This window comes from Hippopotamus amphibius, chromosome 4 (assembly GCF_030028045.1).
Source record: "Hippopotamus amphibius kiboko isolate mHipAmp2 chromosome 4, mHipAmp2.hap2, whole genome shotgun sequence".
NCBI classification, from domain to species: domain Eukaryota; kingdom Metazoa; phylum Chordata; class Mammalia; order Artiodactyla; family Hippopotamidae; genus Hippopotamus; species Hippopotamus amphibius.
In genome coordinates, this window is record NC_080189.1 from 159,576,401 (window position 1) to 159,587,084 (window position 10,684).

Sequence of the window (10,684 nt, forward strand, 5' to 3'; positions counted from 1 at the left end):
CTCCCCGAGCCAAGCTCTGCGCCACCAGCCTGGCTCGCGCAGTCCCGCGGCCTGCGAGGCGGCCGCCGCCCAGCTCGGAGGCCAGCAAGTGGGTGTGCGCTTGGGGGGCGGCCAAACTTCCTGTCCCGCGCTCGAACTGCTTCCGGCAGGAGCCGGAAGACGCTCTGTGTGGACAGAATTCGGAACCGACGGACTGACGGCCGGCTGCCCCGGACGGAAAGGTGAGATCCGGGGTGGGCCCGACAGCACCCGCTCGGCTAGGTGGTCTCCGAGAGGGAGGGAGCCAGGGCCGGCTCCTCGGGGGCTCGAGCCGAGTTTGCCCCCGGAGAGGACAGGGAAACCGCCCCCGGGGCACCCCACCCGGATCTGGGGCGGCCGGGCAGAAGCCTTATGGCTTCGGCTCTTCTCCTCGCGGGCTTTTGGGGCCGATAGTTCGGCTCCTTTGCTGGTTTGGGGGCCAGGGGTATGGGGATAAATCAGACCGATCTGGAGAAAGCTAGAGTCAGCGAGTCCCCGGGGAGGGGGCTCCCGGACTGCACCCTCAGCGAGGCCTGTCCGCGGACCTTGGGGCCCTTCACTAGGCCGTTGTAATGGGGGAACGAGGATGCCAAGGCGACTCTGCCCTGGACATTTCAGCCAGATCTACGCTCTTCTTTCCTATGTCCACTTACTTTCTGGGTCGAGAAGAAGGAAGGCTGCCGACTCGGAGGGTTTGGGCCACTGGTTTCTTCTTCGCGTGTCATTTCAAGGCGAGGGTGTGGGCTGTGAGTGTTTACAGCCTTATGCATTTGGTAGGTTGAACTTATCCCCTGAAGTTTCTTCTGAGAAAAGAGCCAGTTTATTAGTTTGTCCCACTTGCTCATGAGGCTCTGAAATGCATTTAGGAACCTATGAAAGTTAAATATTATTAACTTGGAACTTAGCAATTTGTACTTCTTCCTCACTTTGGCACAAGGGTCAACGCAGCATATTTTCAGAAAGAATAAAAGAAACATTTTAAAATAAAGCCAGGGGCATTTTGTTATTGTTTAGGAGTGAGAAATTCCACTTTGTGTTATCTTCGTTTGAAACAAAGTCAACTTAACTCGAAGTCGAAAGATATAGATTCTAGTTTTTTAAGTTTTGCATCTAAGGTGAGGACTCATTTTTGGCAAGTTAACTTCATCTCTAGCTTTGGACTTCTTTTTCCCCCCTCTATAAATAAAGGGAGTTACTTATTCATTCAGCAAATATTTCCTGAATGCTTAGTTAATGGGAGTTAATGGGAGACGGATGAATACATTCAGTGAACTTTAACCAGTGAGAAAAATAGGCAGGTAGACAACTAACTCCCAAGACAGGATGAAATAATTGCTAAAGAGAGATTAAACTGTGTTGTGAGAAGCCCAAGGGCAGGACAGATTTATTTTGACTGGAGGGAAAGGATCAGAGTCTTCATGGAGGATGGCATATGAGTGGATTTTGAAGACTGGAAAGGATTTCAAAAGATCACAGCTGGATTGGAGGGTTTTATTACTGGAAGGTCTTATTATTGAAGAACTATGCCAAAGGAAAGACCTTGAACACTGAAATAGGTTGGATTGTTCATTTAGTAGCCAATCCAATGTGTACTGGAGAAAAGTGTTCATTGAGGAACATAGTGGATGCTGCAACTGGAACAGTATTTGAGGACATATTGTGAAATATTTCAAATGCTCTGCTTAGGGATTTGACTGTTAATCCTGAAGCACTGAACTTTGGATAAGGGGAATGGTGTAAGCATTTCTGTGTTTTGGAAAGATAACTCGAGTGACTGCATAAAAGATGGATTGGAAAGGGGAATTTTAAGGGCAAGGTGGCCAGTTAGAAGCCTGTTTTCATGGTGTAGTTGAAAGCTAATGAAAAACCTAAACAGGGTGTTATGGTAGGAATGAATTTGAAGGAATCAGAACCACTGGGACTATTTAAATATGGAGGATGAGAGAGATTGTTCAAGACCTAGACTTTGTAGCTGAGTGGGAGGAACATTGGGCAATAGCTGAAATGGATAGTACAGAAAGAAGAACAGGTTTGGTGGGGAAGGTGACTGGATTTTGGACATTGTTAAAATTGAGATAGATATCCACATGGGGATACCTAGCAAGCAGTTAGAAATGAAAGTTTGGAGTTCAGAGAGAGGTCAGAAATAGAGACAAAAATTGGGGTATTATTTGTGGTGTCATTCATTCATTTTACAAATGTTTACTCAGTGCCTACTAGCTGCTTACAGGGCAGCTTATATAAAAGCCCTTTAAACTCATAGTAAAGACAGTCTCAGAGCTTCACAGTATCAGAAATGACTCTTGGAGACCTAAATTCCTTATGAATTACATACAGTACTTTGCCAGGCACTAAGTGATGGGTTCTGGGTTCTGGGAGATACAGTAGTGAACAAGACAGGCTAGTTCTTCTTGCCCTTGTTTATAGCGCTTACAGTTTAGGGGGTAGCCAGACAAAAAGTGAATACTATATAAAAACAAAACAATTAGAAAATGTGAGAAGTGCTGTAATGGAGACAGTGGGCATAGAAAATAATAGTGGGGTATGGGGCTTCCTTGGATAAGGAGAGAAGGCAAAGCCTTTCTGCGTGAGTTGATAGTTAAACAGAGCCCTGAAGAATGAAAAAGAGCTAACCAATGGAAGAGAAAGGATTCCTAGGTAGAGGAAACAATGTGTGCAAATCCCCAACATAGGAAAGAGTTTAATGTGTTCAAGGAACTAAGGGAGAGTCATCTGGCTGGAGCATGGTGAGCAAGAAATAGAGAACAACTCTGGAATGTTTTTGGAGAGGGAGAAAATGGATCATATAGGTCCTTACAGGCCAGGATATGGAGTTTGGATTTTTTTTCTAGATGTATTGAGAAGCCACATGAAGAAAATGTGAAAATTCACATTTTAAAATGATGTTAAGTGATGTGAAGAGAACAGAATGGAGGGAGGCAAAGAGTAGAAGCAGGGAGACCAGTTAGGAAGCAGTAACAGTACTTGAAGGCAAGGTTGATGGTGGCCTGGAGGAGAATAGTGGCAGTGGAGATAGAAGTAGGTGAACTTGCGATCTCTTTTGGAGATTGAATCGAGTCCAAACTTGCAGCTGGACTGGATACTGGGAGCAAAGGAAAGAAAGTAATAAAAATGACTTCTAAATGGGGTGAATGGTGGTCCTCCCTTGAGTGGAGGCTTGTGGTCAGAGTGGCTGGCAGGGGATGATGGGAAACAGGCTTGGGAGAGAATTCATTTTGAAGAAGTTAAATTTGAGATATCAAAACATTAGGTAGAGATGTCAGATAAGCAATTGTGTATGTACAAGTTTGCAGCCCAGAGGAGATATCTGGGCTGTAGATAAAAATTTTGGAGACCGCATCATTTAAAGCCATGAGTTCACACTAGTATAGTAAGAGAAGAGGGCCTGCAAACTATCCTGAGGAACATTAATATTTAGAGGGTGAGTGGAGGAGGAATATAGGAGTTATCAAAGGAGACTAGAGGCCAGTGAGGTAGGATTAAAATAAGGAAGAAGTATCTTAGAAGGAAAAGAGAGTAAGTAGTGTTTGAGGAAGGAGGCAGTGCTTCTAAGGGAAAATATTAGTTATGACTCTGGTTGCAAATGGCCAATTTACTTGAGGAGAAGAAGAATTTATGACAAGGATGTGGGCAGCTGACAGGATCAAAGGAAATGCTGAAGGCCCTGGCTTTGAAAAGGACAGGAATCTGAGCAGCCCCTGGGGAAGGCTGCTAATTGCAGTACCAGAATGAATGGGCTGCTACAGCAGTTTTCACCTTACTTACTTTTAGAATTCACCTTCTGAGGAAAAGTATCTGATTTGTTCATCATGGGTTGAGTGTCCAACAGTTGGTCAGGGTAGAAAAGAACACCTTAATCTACAGTCCCACCAAGACTGTATCCAGTGGGGGAGAGAGAGATCCCCAAACAAAATGTGGATCCTGTCACCCAAACGGGGAATGAATGTGGAACAATCAAAAATAATAGTTGTCCCTTGCAAAGGTCAAGTAAGATGAGGACAGCAAAGTATCCATTAAATTTGGCAACGTGAAGATCATTGGCTTTAAATTTGTCTCTGAAGGATTGCAGAGAAATGGGGATGTGACTAGAATGAAAATCCCGGCTGTAGGAGTGGAGCACCCCAGAAGATCCTGGAAAGAGAAGAGGGAAGGCCCAGGATGAATGCTACAGTTTCTGAGTTTCATTCTGGCTTCATAATTCTGTATTCCAAATGCCTTTCATCAGTACCCATTTCCACTTAATCATTAGAATTTAACTCTCATGCTATATCATATACTAAACATGATATTAAAAGGTTACTTGACTTTTCTATTCCTTTCACTACCATTTTATACCAAAACTTAAACTGCTCTTTTTTAAATTTAATTTTTGGTCTTGGTAATACACTAACATTAGTAGAATTTTGTTTTCGTTTTTTAAATATTACTGAGTATTGTTCCGGTCTGTATCTGTGGTCAGCCACAGGTAGAAGTGGAGGGAGCTAAGAAGCAGATTGGCCCATGGTAAGAGAGACTAGTCCTCTTGGTTGAAATTATATGCTTTATTTTAACCTTTGTGAATGGTGACCAACTGAGGGAGCACAGTGTTTCACAGTTTCTTCCTTCTTCTTTCTCAGCCTCCCTCCCTCTTCCCCTTCTTTCCAAAACCAGGTCAAGGTCAAGGCATTTTCTACCTCCCTCGAGGTTGAGAGCAATACTGGTATTCTGAGCTTTGTATTATAGGGTGGAATCACTTTGCTTTTTGGAGGTTGACACAGTGATGTTCTGTTTCTTTCAAGATGCAGAATATTAAAAGCCTCTGGTCATCTTTCTGCTTGGAATACATGCATTTCTGTATGGCAGTCAGGACTAAGGCAAGAGACCTGTATCAGTTCTGTTCCCCTGTTGCTTACTTAGTTTACTTTGAATTGGTTTTTCCCTCCCAATATTTCTCCACATAGCCTGCACTGGTTTTAGGGCGATATCTACTCTAGGGAAATGGTGTTACCACTAATTCCTGTCTAGTATATGAGAGTTCTTCATTTAGGTGTGGGACCAAAGACTGGTTAATTATAAAGACTACTTTGTCTTTCTTTGCCTAGTGTGTACTATTGTCCTCTGTAGACCCCAAGGGAAGTTTGAGGATGGGAGTAAGTAATCTCAATTTCAATAATACTTTTATCAATGATAATTGCTGATTGTTTGTAATGTATATTTATACCAGGTTTATGTCTTTGGCTTTATATTTTATGACTGATTCTGTATTAAACATGTATTTTAGACACTTGAAAATACTGTATAGTGTTCTTCAATTTGTGGGACATAACCTGTTAATAGCTGTGAGATCATTTTAGTGGATCTTATCATTTAAAAAAAAATTCAGAGTGCATGAGATTATTATACATTAGTATTTTATTGTTTTATGAAAATATGTTATTTGTGTGTATCTCTTTGTGTGTTTTATATGGGTTATGATGGAAAATGTATCTTACTGTGGGTTGTAGTCAAAGTTGAAAACCACTGCTCTATAGGAAATTTGGACTCAGTGACAAAAAGTAGATTTCTTAACCTTTTATAGTATACTAAGCGTTTGATAGATTTACTTGTTTCTTAAGCACTTATGCAGAACTTTGTTTCTGAAGAATTTTATAATTATTTCTATTGACCAATATAAAAATAATCTTAGGTAAACCTATTTCATTTCTGTATTTCAGATAAGTTTCCCAGGGCCAAGAAGATGAATAGCTTGCCCAGGTCTCAACCAGCGAGTAAGAGGCAGAATTTAGATTCCTGCTCTAGAGACCTTGGGTTTGTTTTTTTTTTTAAACATATCTCAAGTCTTTATTAAACTTGTTCATCTCCCTAGTGTTAATGCATAATTTATTGGATCAGGTTGAATGTACTGCAAGAAAAGAATACAGTTTATCAAGCTTCAGTTCCCAGGATTTGTTTATTTGGCTGAAAACAGAAGGAGAGCTGTTCTCAGGACGGTCCTGATCATAGAGACTGCTGTTGTCCTAAATCTACTTTGCTGTTGTTATGAGTTCTCTCATTGCTTATTCCCAGAACTTTTCAGGGCTTCTTGTGTGGTTCATTGCAAAGGTTTGTGTTGCCTGCCTTCTTTTTAACCCTTAGGCTGACTATAGGATAATATATTCAGTAATAGCAGTGGCAGGGTCTGTGGATTTCTAAAAAATACAGTATATGCTAGACCAAGATTGTTTTCTTTAAGCAATCTAATATGCTTTCATGGCCATAGGGAACCATGCAGACAGTAAAGTTTAGTTGCTGCCAAAGGCAGAGGGAGAAAAGGGTCTGAACGGGTATTACTTAGACCAGTCCTTGGGTTTCTGAGATCAGTTTGTTTTGTTATGAACTCTTCATCCGGAGCCAAGTTTCCTTATTTATGATTTGTGGAAAATACAATTTGATGGGCCTGGCCTTTGTTGCTGATAGTTAAATACTGTTATGTCTTGTATTATTTATGGAGCTAAAAAAGTAATTTTTCTGTTTAAAAGGAAATAAGAATGCAAATTTTGCCTGTCTACCTGGTAAAGAAACGAAATGAAAATGAGCAAATATTACTGTCCACATTAAAGGACTTGGGTGATGTAGGTGACTGCTTGGTATTGCATCTCTAATCTCTTAATTAATATAAGAAAGCCTGGGAAGAAATTTCCTCTGAGACCCGTAATTACCTTGAAAATAGCTTCCCTTTAAGTAAAGCCGTCCCTTTCACTTTGGTGTCATGTAAATTGCATTTGAAGGAAAAACATTGCATTGGACACTCTCCCCACCCCATACTGGTAAATTATTTTTATTATACTTACTCTAAATATACTCAGACAGAAAGCTAGGTAATCCTTATCCCTGCTATATTGAACCCCTATACAAATAACTCAGTAATAGCAGTGGAATTTTTGAAAGTATATAATATATGCTGAAGCAAGATTGTTTTCTTTTATTATTTATTTATTTATTTATTTCTGCATTGTCTTCGTTGCTGCACATGGGCTTTCTCTAGTTGTGGTGAGCGGGGGCTACTCTTGGTTGTGGTGCACTGGTTTCTCACTGCAGTGGCTTCTCTTGTTGCGGCACACGGGCTCTAGGTGCAGGGGCTTCAATAGTTGCAGTGTGTGGGCTCAGTAGTTGTGGCTCGTGGGCTCTAGAGCACAGGCTCAATAGTTGTGGTGCAGGGACTTAGTTGCTGCATGGCATGTGGGATCTTCCCAGCCCAGGGATCAAACCCCTGTCCCCTGCATTGGCAGGCGGATTCTTAACAACTGCACCACCAAGGAAGCCCCAAGATTGTTTTCTGTTTTAAAAAAATATAAATTTATTCATTTATTTATTGGCTGCATTGGGTCTTCGTTGCTGTGCATGGGCTTTCTCTAGTTGTGGTGTGCGGGCTTCTCACTGCGGTGGCTTCTCTTGTTGCGGAGCATGGCTCTAGATGTCCGGGCTTCAGTAGTTGTGGCATGTGGGCTCAAGAGTTGTGGCTTGCTGGCTCTAGAGTGCAGGCTCAGTAGTTGTGGCACATGGGCTTAGTTACTCTGTGGCATGTGGGATCTTCCTGGCCCAGGGCTCAAACCCATGTCCCCTGCATTGGCAGGAGGATTCTGAACCACCACTGTGCCACCAGGGAAGCCCCAAGATTGTTTTCTTAAGCAATCTGTTTTGATGACCATAGGAACCATATATATATTACAGTTTAGGTTGAAGTGAGTGGACTGTGTGGTATGTGAATTACATCTCAGTAAAGCTGTTATGTAAAAAAATATTTGAAATTGTAGTTTTTGAAATCTGTTAATGGGGGCTTCCCTGGTTGCACAGTGGTTAAGAATCCACCTGCCAGTGCAGGGGACACAGGTTCGAGCCCTGGGCTGGGAAGATCCCATATGCTGCAGAGTGACTAAGCCCGTGAGCCACAGCTACTGAACCTACGTGCCGCAACTACTGAAGCCCGAGTGCCTAGAGCCCATGTTCCACAACAAGAGAAGCCACTGCACTGAGAGACCTGTGCATCACAACGAAGAGTAACCCCTGCTCGCCACAAGTAGAGAAAGCCCATGTGCGGCAATGAAGACCCAACACAGCCAAAAATAAATAAATAATAAAATCTTTTTTAAAAAAAAAGAAAGAAATCTGTTAATGTATAACTTGAATTGGGAATAGAAACAAATTTTTAATTGCATATTTGCCATCACACTTCCAGCTAATGTACATAGCAAGTTGCTGTGTTACGGGTGAAATCCACCCAATACACTCAGTATGGTACTGGGTGTTCCAATCTAGATTCTTTTGAGGTCGTCCTACCTTTTCTACTGTGTCCTACTCATCTCTCTTTTGTTTACACAGCAAACATACAACCACAAACTGGGCACCAAAATTGTATGGTAGAACTGAGTTATAATATGGATACCGATTTGTTCCAGAAAATGCATGTGTTAATTTTTTTAAAAATTATCATTGAAATGAAAACACTAAAATGAAATGTCACAGATAACCATGAACCCTTGAGAAATGGTGATCTAGAGGTAGCTCTTAAACTAAGAAAGGTGGCAGCTCCTTTCTCTAAGTGGTTGTTACCGATTTGCAAAAATGTCCAAAATCTAGTATATCTGATTTTTTCCCTTGTTTGGTACAGATATTTATTTACTTACTTTTTTAAAATTTTCATTAGGTAAGGATATCAGAAATGGAGCCAATGCCATTAGTTTCTAAGAAAAGTAACAAATATAAAGGATGGTAAATAGTTGTCTAGTTTCTTAGAGATTTTACAGTCCTGGAGGAACCCTAAAGATAACCTAAACAAACATTTGGTAGTTTCTTGGCTTCTTGAAATGAACTGGAATTGGGGAAAAGGAATTCTTAAACCCTGATGATTCAAGATCAGACATAGAGAGATGTAATTACTATTCATGCCAGCCTGCTTTGTGGGTGGGAATGCTGGCTCTGCAGCTTAATAACTTGAGCAAGTAATTGTACTAAGCCTTGGTTCCTTCCTATGTGAAAAGAGGGATGGGTAAACTACATTGAACAGTTATAGTGTTTGAATGAGAAAAACGTATGTGAAAGGAAAAGTCAGAGATTTATGACACTTAATTTTATGTGGTAAACTTAAAATGACCCTTTTCATTTACATCTTAAATACATTTTTTTATGATGAAAGTGAGGATTTCTGAAAGGTAGCAATGGGGAGAGGGTTGAACCAAGAGGACAATAAGTATTTATTCATGTACTCTTTTTTTTTTTTGGCTGTTTTGGGTCTTTGTTGCTGCGCATGGGCTTTCTCTAGTTGTGGTGAACGGGGGCTACTCTTTGTTGCAGTGCACAGTTTCTCATTGCGGTGGCTTCTTATTGTAGAGCGCAGGGCTCTAGGTGCTCAGGCTTCAGTATTTGTGGTGCACAGGCTCAGTAGTTGTGGCACTGGGGCCCCAGAGCACGTGGGCTTCAGTAGTTGTCATGCACGGGCTCAGCAGTTGCGGTGCGTGGGCCCTAGGGCACGAGGGCTTCAGTGTTGTGGTCCATGGGCTTAGTTGCTTCATGGCATGTGGTGTCTTCCTGGACCAGGGATCGAACCCATGTCCCCTGCATTGGCAGGCAAATTCTTAAGCACAGCGCCACCAGGGAAGTCCTATTCACATACTTCTAAATGCCCTTTCTGTAGAGTAAGACTTTCTTATTCTAACTTTCCACTCTACCTTGGTATGTATTGAAAACTCCCATCCTGGGTATATTTTATACTGTATACTTAGTTTGTATATAATTGTGCTCCCAATTTTAGCAAAAATTGTACGAAATAAAGGGGACTCATTTGCCAAAATCCTGAAAGAAAAGTTAAGCTTTAAGAAAGTAAGAATTTAGAGGATGGGAGACAAGATGGCAGAGTAGAAGGACCTTGAGCTCACCTCCTCTCATGAGCACACCAAAATGACAACTAACTGCTGAACAACCATCGATGAAAAAGACTGGAACCTACCAAAAAGATATTCTACATTCAAAGACATAAACAAGAAACCACAACGAGATGGTAGGAGGGACATACTCGCGATATAATCAAACCCCATACTCCCTGGGTGGGCACCGCACAAACTGGAGAATAGTTATATTGCAGAAGTTCTCCCATGGGAGTGAGAGTTCTGAGCCCCATGTCAGGCTTCCCAGTCTGGGGGTCTTGCATCTGGAGGAGGATCCCTTGGAGCATTTGGCTTTGATGGCCAGTGGGGCTTAATTATGGGAGTTCCACAGGACTGAGGGAAACAGATACTCCACTCTTGGAGGGTGCATACAAGGTCTCACATGCACTGGGACCCAGGGCAAAAACAGTGACTTCATAGGAGCCTGGGCCAGACCTACCTGCTGGTCTTGGAGGGTCTCCTGGGGGGGCGGTGGGGCAGGTGGCTGTGGCTCACCCTGAGAACATTGACACTGGTGGTGGAGATATTGGGGAGTATTCCTCTCTATGAACTCTTGCTGGAGGCTGACATCTTGCTTGGGTCATTACCATCAAGACCTGGCTCCATCCATCAGCAGACAGACTGCCTAAAGACTTCCTGATCCACAGCTGCCTCTAGGCATGTTCCATGACTCGGCCCTGCTCACTAGAAGGCCAAGACCCAGCCTCACCCACCAGGGGACAGACACCAGAAGCAAAAAAACTACT